Below are 10,668 nucleotides of genomic sequence, written 5' to 3'. Positions count from 1 at the left end.
CCCTTTCAAGTGATTTCATTTGGGTTTACAGCTTTCTTAAATCACACTGGCACCTGCAGTGCACTTACGTGCAACTCATAGTTTGCAGGTATCGGGTGGTTTGTCATTGCATTCTGTTCAGAACCTAACCACATTCCACATTTTTTTGTTTTTCTTTGTTTCGAGGTTCTATAGTTGTTCATATAGACTTGATTGCTGTGCAGGTTACGAACATTGCCTTCCACTTGAAAGCTGGACGTAACCCAGTAATTATTTTTCAAGAATAGATACGAACATGTTTTACTCAGTGCTGCATCTTGTGTGCACTTGCTTGCAATTTCTTACTAACACAGTGTTCGAACACCTATCTCTGGGAGGTGCACTTGGCAGTAACCTCTGAAATTAACTTGTGACAGCAGGCTTGAAGAAACTCATTGAATGTGGAAATTTCATTTTGAAAGGTATTTTTCGAACTTGCCTTGTTAAAATGGTTTCATAGCATAAGTCACACGTTGGTTTCACTGATTAGTGCCTGCCAGAATGAATCTGAGTTACCTGCACTGCGCTTATGTATAACTCATAGTTTGCAGAAATCGGGAGGTTTAGTTTGTCATTGCATTCTGTTCAGAACCTAATCACATTCCACTTATTTTTTTTCCAGGTTCTGTAGTTTTCCTTATGGACTTGATTGCTCTGAAAATCAGAGATTGCCTTGTACATGAAAGCTGGACATGGCCCACTAATTATTTCTCAAGAATAAAGGTATGAACAGGTTTTACTCCGTACTGCATCTTATGTGCGCTTGTTTGAAATTTCTTGCTACCACAGTGTGTAATTATCTCTTGAGAGACACAGTTGGCAGTAACTTCTGAAAGTAACTCGTGACAGCATGCTTGCAGAAACTCATTGATTGCAGCAATTTTGTCTTCGAAGGCATTTTCGGGCTTCCTTTGTTAATTCGTAGCATAGGTCTCAAGTTGGTTTTGCTGTCTAGTTCCTGCGAGAGTTAAGCTGAGGCTCTTGCAATGCGCTCACGTCTAACTCATAGTTTGCAGAAATTGGGAAATTTATTCTGTCATCGCACTCTGTTGATAATCTAATCACATTCCATATTTTCTGTTTTGCTTTTCCAGGATCTGTAGTTCTTCATATGGACTTTATTGCTCTGAAAATCAGAGATTGCTTTGTACATGAAAGATGGAAATGGCCCACTAATTATTTCTTGAGAAAAAAGGTATGAACATGTTTTACCTAATACTGTATCTTGTGTGCACTTGCTTCAAATTTCTAACAGTGTTTAAGCACCTGCTAACCGCTGGGAAGCGCAGCTGGCGTTAACTCCTGAAAGTAACTTGGGCCCACAACCTAATCAGATTTTATGGTCGCTAGATATTTACTTTGAATTGTTCCCGCATCAAAAATTAGTTGGTGTGTTGTCCGTAACTTGCGGCGGCAAAAAGCTGCAACTCTCAATCACTGAGCTGCACGTCATGCGTGACAACGGGAATCATTCAGACATTAAAAATTAGCTGCCGTGTTGTCCATACCTTGCAGTAACGGCTAGAGCCTGTTGAACTGCTAGCTGCAATGATCTAATAAAACGGACGTCTCTGTGAACAATAATTATATTAGTAAAATGCTATATTTATTGTTCACTGAGACGTCCATTTTGTTAAGTCACTGCAGCTAGCAGTTTAACAAGCTCTGGCCGTTGCTTCAAGGTGCGAACAACATGCCAGCTAATTTAAACGATTCCCGTCGTCGTGCGTCACGTGCAACTCTGTGATTGAAAGTTGCGGTTTTTTGCCGTCGCAAGTTACAGACAACATGGCAGCTAATTTTTGATTCCGGAACAATACCCGTATCCGTGCATCACATGCTGACTGAGAGTTGCAGTTTTCTGCCATGCTTCTACCCAGGTCAAGTTACGGGGAAAACCGTGGGGCCTCGTTACTGTCATGCACGTAATAGATAGTTAATGCTGTGACCGTGATGGAAGACAACACTAATTGTATCGGCATCAAAAATTAGCTAACAATTTTTATTTTGACGGAATTTGTTTTTACAGTGAATGTACTTTTTGTCAGGATCTGATGAGCTTGGATTGTGTCTAACTCTTGACCGGGAATCTCCGACGAGTCCAGCGTGTAATCCACGGCGAAAGGCCCTGTACAGCGCTATTTGTAAGTGCTTTTTATTCTAATAGTCCGTGAGAGACGTTATGATTGGTTATTTTTGTGTTCGAAGTCATGTTTATTTCATTTTCGCTGTTAAAATATGGCTGTCTTCTTGGCGGTAGATGTGTGCTGTAGTAAAGTCCTCCCAGTAGGTCCAAAGCCGAATGCCACAGAGTGTTGAGTTAGTCCTTATTTGCCAAGATTCGGCTTGTTGGGTGCGAGTGGAGTGTCAGTTACGTCACTGCGATATGTGAATGTATTTGCCAGGAATTATCTTTACTCAACGAGTTTTTTTGTTATGTGACTGATTTATTTTAAATTCTTGATTCATTCAAATGTCATGTTCTGTTCAACTGTTATGTTCTTTCGTATAACAGGGTATTTATTGGACTGTTAATTTAGTAGTACATTTGACACTGGTTAGCTGAAGAGGGAGGCTAGCGGTTTGATTTTTAACTTGTAAATAATATGGAGGTAATATGGGTACATTTATGACTACATATTTCTGTGCCGCAAATACCGTAAGTCTTAAAACATTCTTTTTTTGTTTTCAAATCAACGTAGAAATATAGGTTGAACTTAAATGGCAAGTTTGTAATTATCAATTCTTAAAAACACCTGAAGAAAAAATTTTTTAAAGTCTTGTTGGGGCACGCGTGTCAAAGAAAATTGAAGCAAAAAAAAACATTTTATTTTACAGAAATATTGATGGCGCGAGGTGCCTTGCAATTAAGTCAGTAGTCACCTCCTTTCAACTGCTTTTCTCTTGGCATTTGGGCGTGTGGAGGAAAGGTGGATCGGCTTCACCTTCACGTTGAGGTGGAAAGAACGAATGACCATCTCGTTGAGGTGGAAAGAGCAAATGACCATTCTGTCATGTCATGGACTTTGCCCGCATAATTTGAAATCAATCTTTTGCCGTCAATATTGCTCTGAACATTTTTTTTTCGCATAAAATTCTTTTGACACGCGCGTCCCAACCAAGCTGCTTAAAATAATTTTTTTTTTAGAGGCCCTTTAAAGCTAGATGAAGGGTTGAGGGTCACTATGATGTTGCAAGAGTAGGCCTAAGCAATTTATAAATTCACCTTCCTACTATTTGAAAAAAAGAAAAAAAGAGCTCTAAATTCGACCTTGCAATGCATGTGCCTGCACCTGCATTCAGAGTGGCACAACCAGTTCATTCACATGCACCAAGAAATTTAGAGCGCACATCTATTGTGCAGCTAGCTGCATGATGAAGTGGCACACATGAACAGCTTGCTGACTATCTAGTAGTGTCGGTTGTGGCGGAGCTTAAGCAGGCCATAATGCATTCTTTGTTTTGACATGTGGCACATTTATCAATTATTTTAACTCTTGCGAATCACAACCTGTGTGTTCTTGGGTTGGGCTACTTTTATATATATATATATGTATATATATATTTTTTTTATAGAATTTGTGCATTTTAGTATGTATAATTTTTTATTTTTTTATTCAGGTTAAATGGTACTTTATAGCAAATTAGCTCCTTGTAGAGCTGAAATTACATTTAGTCAATGGTCTCCCCAAACTGAGATGTTATATGCATTTGCTAGCTTTTTTTTTTTTGTAAAGGTGTAAAATAAACTATAGTATACGGCAGCCAGCTCTGAAACACAATAGATTGTTCACACTAATTAATCTATAAAAACTTGGACGATTCCACTTGGACAAATCCAGTTGTTAAGAAATTGCATTCATCCTACCCTTCGGGAAAGTCTGTATAAATATAGAGCTATGTCTTTCGCCACTGTGGGCAGAGGCCAGCTAAATTGCTACCGTTTGGAAGGTGGAGGGGTGATGTGCAGGGAAGCTAAGCCCTATCCCTCTCTCCCATATTGTCTGCTATAATTGTTTCAAATGTCAAAAAAAAAGGGGGGGGGGCAACTGCCCCCTCCCCTTGCACCCTTGTCCCGATGCCACTGTCAGGGGGTAGTAACTTGGGGATGCCATAAATAAATGCAACCACTTACGGCTGCCATTGCATACAAAGGAGAAAATAGAGAGAGAGGGAGAGCGATGTGGATTATCTTTCTCTTAGGTATTCATGTCAGAAGGGGTACTAATGGTTTTGGATGGTTGTGGCTGAGCGAGATAGCCATGAGTGCTGCCTAAGTGTTTGGTTCGGAATCTTGTTCAATCGGCAAAAAAGCAAGCCCCAGTCAACTATTCAAGTATATCCTATGAATGGCTCCTGGGATTTTCGAAAATGGTCTATTGTCTTGCAAATGAGTGTGCTGGTATTAACTAAGGACACTTAGCAAGCTGTTTACTCATTTTTAATATTGCTGACTTTACATTAAAGCTGGTGAACTTTCAGCTTTCTGCAACGCATAGTTTTTTTTATTAGGTCCAGAAAAGTTGGGTATATCTTTCTTGATTGGATTCTGCATTATTGTGATCATTCAGCTGTGTTGAATAAAACATATGGGTTTCTTATCCCAGCCTTGATATTTATTTTTATGCAGTCGGGGGGTGGTGGTCATTGCCTTGATTTCATAGTGTTTTGGCATAGAATTTTAGGAATTATTGCCATATAAGAATACACTTACCATCAGAAAACTAAGCAACCTCATTCTTTGCAGCTCCTGCCATGGAGGTGGTAAAGAGCGTGGCAGCCCTGCTGAAGGATTCACCAGCTTCTCTGATTGAGAAGGTATGGTATACCATTCTGATATAATTTCTAACCTCTTAAACGAAGTGAAAACTGGCTCACATGTCAATTTCAGTATGCATGGTAACTCAGAACCCTGCTCGCAGGTACCTGTGAAGCAAAAGCAGCCAGGGAGGCTGTTCTAAGAGCAGCCTCTCTGGCATCTCGTAGAAAAAAAGAAACCTGCAGTTTAACAGAGATTCATCATCACCAACTCGAAGAACACGCAAAAAGCATTGAAAGAAATCAGAAGAGTAGCTTTAAAAAGATGAAGTTGTTTAAAAACTTGGTTTGCCAAAAAAATTTAAGAAATATTATAATGTGACTAAATATGGTGAAGGAGATGTTCAAACACTTGCTCTGCACCTGTTGCTGGGCTGACAGGCAGTATTGGTCTTATGCCTTCTGCCTCTATAAAAGATGCTCTAATAAAGCAACAAGCAACAGTGTTTTATATAGGCATGCACTACCTCAGCAGACTCCGAGCATACCGAGATACATACAATAAAATGCAAATAAGCCTGTCGTGCTTATTTGGTAATTCTGGCAATTTATAAAGACAATGTGGTGTGAAGTGGGGAAAGAAAGTTTAGGCTTCAATCTTTGAGCTAGCTGAAAGGCCAAAATTATAGCAAAAGGCAGGATATGGTGTTGTTGCTCTTATTGTGTGCTGGTGTAACATGAACAAATATTTTCATCTACAAATTGTCACTTTACTGAAGTGTCCCTTTAACGGTGTGCTACTTGATGTGCTATTTGCATTGTGTTGTATTTTTCTGGGCCCACGAGGGGGCCACATATATTGCCGCGCATGATGTGGTGGCCGAGTGGGCACCACTCCTGGGTGTCATGCAGAGATCCTGGGTTTGAATCTGGGGACCACTGCAGTTGCTTAATTACTCGAAAAACCCGTGGTTCTAGAAATTTGCTCACAGTGCTCAATGCTCAATGCCTTGTGTTGTAATGGTCTCATATATTGAACCGCCTCTACAGAGGTCAGGGAATTTCACCTGAAATTGTCAGGGAAAATCTGGAAAAGTTGGGGAATTTCAAAATAATAATTCGCTAGACACCCTGAAATTGCTGTAATTACCCCGAGGAGACTGAGTAGACTTTCTTTGGTAATTATCTTCCTTTCAAATACTACAAATTGCCCATGTTTCTTCTTCACAGGAGGAGGATCATGTCCAGCCAGCCTTCCCTGTGATGCAAGTCAGGGGAGGGGCCTCAAGTTCACCACTCACAGTGGTGCTGGAGGACTGCTCCTTCGAGGTAACAGACATTATGGCCGGTATTGCGCTCATTCTTGTGCTATACTGGGTCCATGACATTTCCTGCTGTCCAAAAAGCATCCTGGTCACTTGCTGTGATTGGCAACTTCATTGGCTTGACCTACAAGACCAAGTCATTCTTGGTACTAGATTTAATTTAAAAACTGGAAGATTGAGATCTTAAATGAGTGTATTTTTTTACATGTACATTAAAATCAGTTTTTTTAACGAGCACCGTATTACTGTTTTCACTCGACCTTGTATGAGGGCCTGTATGGGCACCCTCTGAAAAGGCTCAAGCAACACCTTTCGTCCTGTGAGCACATGCAGAATTCTCTTCGGACATTCGCATCCGTGCATTGCGGAGTGTTGTAGCTGTGAACAAGAAATGCCCATATTCGAGGGAAATAAACACCTTGCTTAAGGGATTCAATGTCTTGGAAGCTCTTTGTTTGCCCTTCTATAGAGTTCAGGCACACTACATGAAAGGGAAAAGATAACACCTAACAGAGTGTACTTTTAGCTCGGACGTAGAGCTTAATTAACACTTCTTATGGAGCTGAAGTTACCCTTTACGAGGGAGTTAAAATAAAACTTGGCATGAGAGTGTAGCCTTGACCACTCATTAGAGTTGTTCTATTTGCACCTAAGAGAGTAGCCACAACATTCGCTTCGAGGGTACATACAACACCACCTGTAGGAGTCTATGCTACTCTTCAAAAGTGTTGATTTTACACCTCATTTCAAGGAGTAACCCTTACCCTAGAAAAGAGTAACACTAACTCTCGTCAAGAGTAACTCCTGGTTACTCTCAAAAGTGTAAAGTCAACACCTCGTTTTGAAGAGTAATTGTAACTCTTGTCAAGAGTAACTCCTTGTTACTCCTAAAAGAGTAAAGTCAACACCTTCTTTCGAAGAGTAACCCTAACTCTCAAAAAAGGGTGGATTCTGCGACAAACCATTTACACTCCAAAAAGTGTTAAGATGACGCCTTTTTTTTTTAGAGTGCATGTTCAATTGGCCAACACTGGCGTACATTGTGTTTACCCGTTAATCATTTCGCTCAGAGCCCGGTGCCCTGAAGTCCACGCGCGCTCTCATTTCATTCTCTCCCTCAGTTTTCATCCCTCTACATAGCGTATGCCATCAAGAGATAACATTGAATACGCCGCGGTCTCGCGTCCTAAGTTCGTCCGTCCGCGTTTGTAGGTCTTCTATCGTCAACGAACGTTTAAGAAACCAAGACGTAGCCGATTATTTTCACATTTCTTGTTTCATGATACCTTCTCAGGCTCTGAGTTACTCTCTTTTCACGGCATGCGCTCTGACTTAAGGTGAGACCAATTATAATCAAAAATCGCCAGCACGGTTTTTTTTTTAAGTGTAAATTTGCGATTTTTCTCAATTTCATTTCACCTTAAGTTTAGACGCCTCCTACGTTACGAGCTGATGAGATAAATCAAGTAGCGTAAAAAACAAACAATCATGGTGTTCGACCTTTTTTTCTTTTTTTTTGCGAGTGTTTTATCCTCCCTGAAACAATCATAAGCTAAAAAGCGTAGTGACTCGCGCTTTGGACCCTGCATGATTGATTCATTACCTCGTAGCGTCGGTTGCCTCTGGACTGAAGCTGAAACGAACTACAGAAGGACTTCGATGTGTTATTTTATAGCTTCAAACCGTCGGAGCGGACGCAATGAAGCCAGAAGTTTAACACTCAGAAACCTTCGTGATCTTGGTCGAAAAAGGCGTGCTCTATTCTCTACATTCAGGCACACGTACGGCAAGATTACTCTAGCCCTATTTCCGAGGGTAAAAGCACTAATCTAGACGGTGGTTTTGAAAGTGCAAAAGACTGAGAAGAGAAGGAGGGGACAGGACAGAGCGCTTACTTACAACTGTCAAATTTAATAGAGCATCTAGAGAACGACAAGGTAAAAGTGAAAAAAAAGGAAGAAAAGAAAGATGAAATTAAAGTCGCTGCTGCTAAAAAGAACATATTTAGTTTTATAAATCGAAATAAAAATTATTTTAACTTCAGCCAAAGGCAAAGTACTTGTCACGTAAAAAAGCTCTATACTACAAAAAGCAAAAGAAAAAGAAAAACATGAAATAGAAGAGAAAAAAAAATTACGCTGAGCAAACGGCTAAAACGTCTTCAGAAAAAACACCGCTAGAACTGAAGTTCTCTCTGTGTTTCAGGTCTTCAGGGGAAACACCGAAGGAACTGAAGTTTTTTTTTTTTTTGTGTTAGGGTCACTGATGGCGCGCTTATAGTGCATAAGCGCCACTGGTGAGGATGACTTGAGCCTCGTACAGTTCTCTGGTGTTTTTCTCACGGAACCGCTTTAGAACTTTGGTGTGGTTGAATGGTGGTGAGCATTTGCAGTCTCTGACATGCACCGCAAGATGTCCCGATGGTGCTGATTTTAACGTTTGGGCATGTTCTCTTAATCTGGTATTGATACATCGCCCCGACTGACCTACATACACTCTGCCGCATGTAAACGGTATTTGATATACCACTCCACTTTGACATTCCACATACTTGAGTCGATGTTTTACACTGCACTCTGCCTGTTGATGCTGTTGGCAATTGATCTTAGGGCAGAGCCTTTTTAGCTTGTCCGGAGCTGAAAGCACAACTTGGACTTGAAACATCGCAGCTGTTCTCTTCAAGTTGTGGGACAAGCGGTGTATATATCGCAGAACAGTCGGTCGGTGTTTCTTTCGTTTTTCAGTGTCACGTTTTTTGTTTCAGGTCATCAAGGATTCGGCGACGTCATATATTATGGAATACGGATATCCCGACGCTTTCAGTCTTTGCACTTGAGCATCGAAGCTTTCCCCCGCTGAGTGCATGCAAGATTTTTTAAGAGCTGTATTCAGGCAATTTTTTGCGATTCCTCTTTTTATAAATTTGGAGTGAGCCGAATCATACTGTAAAAGACCTTTCTTCGATCGAGGGGAATACATCCAGCAAGCGTGGTTGTCGGAGAACACCAGTCTTAGATCTAAAAAGTGGAGTACGGAGTTCACTGGTGACTCTTGGGTGAACTTGAGACCTTGGCCATTTTCTAAAAAGTTAGATTGGATGATGTTGAATATTTTCGCCTCATTCTCACTTGAGCGATGTTGAAGGAGAACGAGGTAATCATCAACATATCGAAAAATATGAGATACATGGCTGTTAGAAAGTGTACTGTCTATTGCCCGATCACATTGGGACAAGTAAATATCACATAATATAAGTGCCACACAGGAACCTATACATATACCTTTCTTTTGTAGGAAATAATTACCTTCAAATGTGACGACTGTAGCAGAAAGGTAGAATTTTAAAAGTTCTAAGAAGGACTCAACCGGAATGCCGCACTTGTTTTGAAATGAAATAGTTCCATTGGCTTCAATACAGTCACTACTGCTGCAAATATTTTGATGTGAGGTACTGAGTAAAACAGATCCTCCACATCAAGTGAGAAGCCAAAGCGCACTGTCATTGCATTTAGTTGCAGATACTTAATAAGTTCCTCTGAATTTGTTATTAGGAATGGGTCATTCAGCTGGAGATTCGACAAATGGCTTAAGAGGAACCGTGACATTAAACCCTGCCAAGACCCTTTCTCAGTGACCAGAACTCGGAAAGGACATTCGTCCTTGTGTGTTTTTGCCGTGAAAAACATATCCAAATGGTCCTTTTTCGTAGCAGTAATTGTCTTCCTCAATTGCTCCAGCTCAAGCCTGTGGCACAGTTGGAGCGCCTTTGCCTTCACTCTCTTGGTTTTGAAATCATGCAACTGGTTAAAGTTTTTCTCTATTGCCTTCCCTGCTTTTTCGAGGTAGAGTGACCTAGGAATGACAACGAAACCTCCTTCTTTATCAGAAACTAGAAGGCTTAGGCTATTCGTTTTGAAATAATTGACAATAGAAGGAATTCTCATATTCTTGTCATTAACTTGACCAGTATGTAGCAGCACATCAACACAATCGTCCACACATCGAATTCTATCAGTTTCTTGGGCCTTAGCCGCTATGTCGTGTATCTTAGACACCAGCTGTACGCCCTGCATTTTTGGTGGTGTGCAAAACTTGGGACCTTTTTCGAGTATCTTGCCTATATCTGTAGGTATTGTAGCATCCCCCAACAAGGTTACGTATTCTCCCTTGCGTTGGTTATTTTGGGCACGGATACTTTTAATATGCGGAATATATGAAGACCACAGGAATTCCGTCTCCTTACTTGCTCTGTCAAGGAAGGCTCTGTACCTTCGTCCTTGGCCGCCACCGGGGTCTCCACAACCGGCAAGAGCCCAGAGGAAAGTCCTGAAGTAACGGACCTGCCTCCATATCTCGGAGCGAACGATCATGCATATTCTTTTTGTATGATGTTGAGAAGGTCTTCCAAAGCCAAACAACCCAACCAAGTCCGGTGGAAGCGCACCATGTCTGATGGCAGCAGAATAGAATCTTGCTTTGCATGTTGTGTTGGCGATCACGCTGATGTAAATAGAAATAGAGTCCAGAGGGGAAAAACAAGGAAAAGGGCCCATTGTAGAAGAAAGAA

The sequence above is a fragment of the Ixodes scapularis genome, unplaced genomic scaffold (genome assembly GCF_016920785.2).
Source record: "Ixodes scapularis isolate PalLabHiFi unplaced genomic scaffold, ASM1692078v2 PGA_scaffold25__3_contigs__length_428684, whole genome shotgun sequence".
NCBI lineage: Eukaryota > Metazoa > Arthropoda > Arachnida > Ixodida > Ixodidae > Ixodes > Ixodes scapularis.
This window is presented reverse-complemented; position numbering follows the sequence as displayed.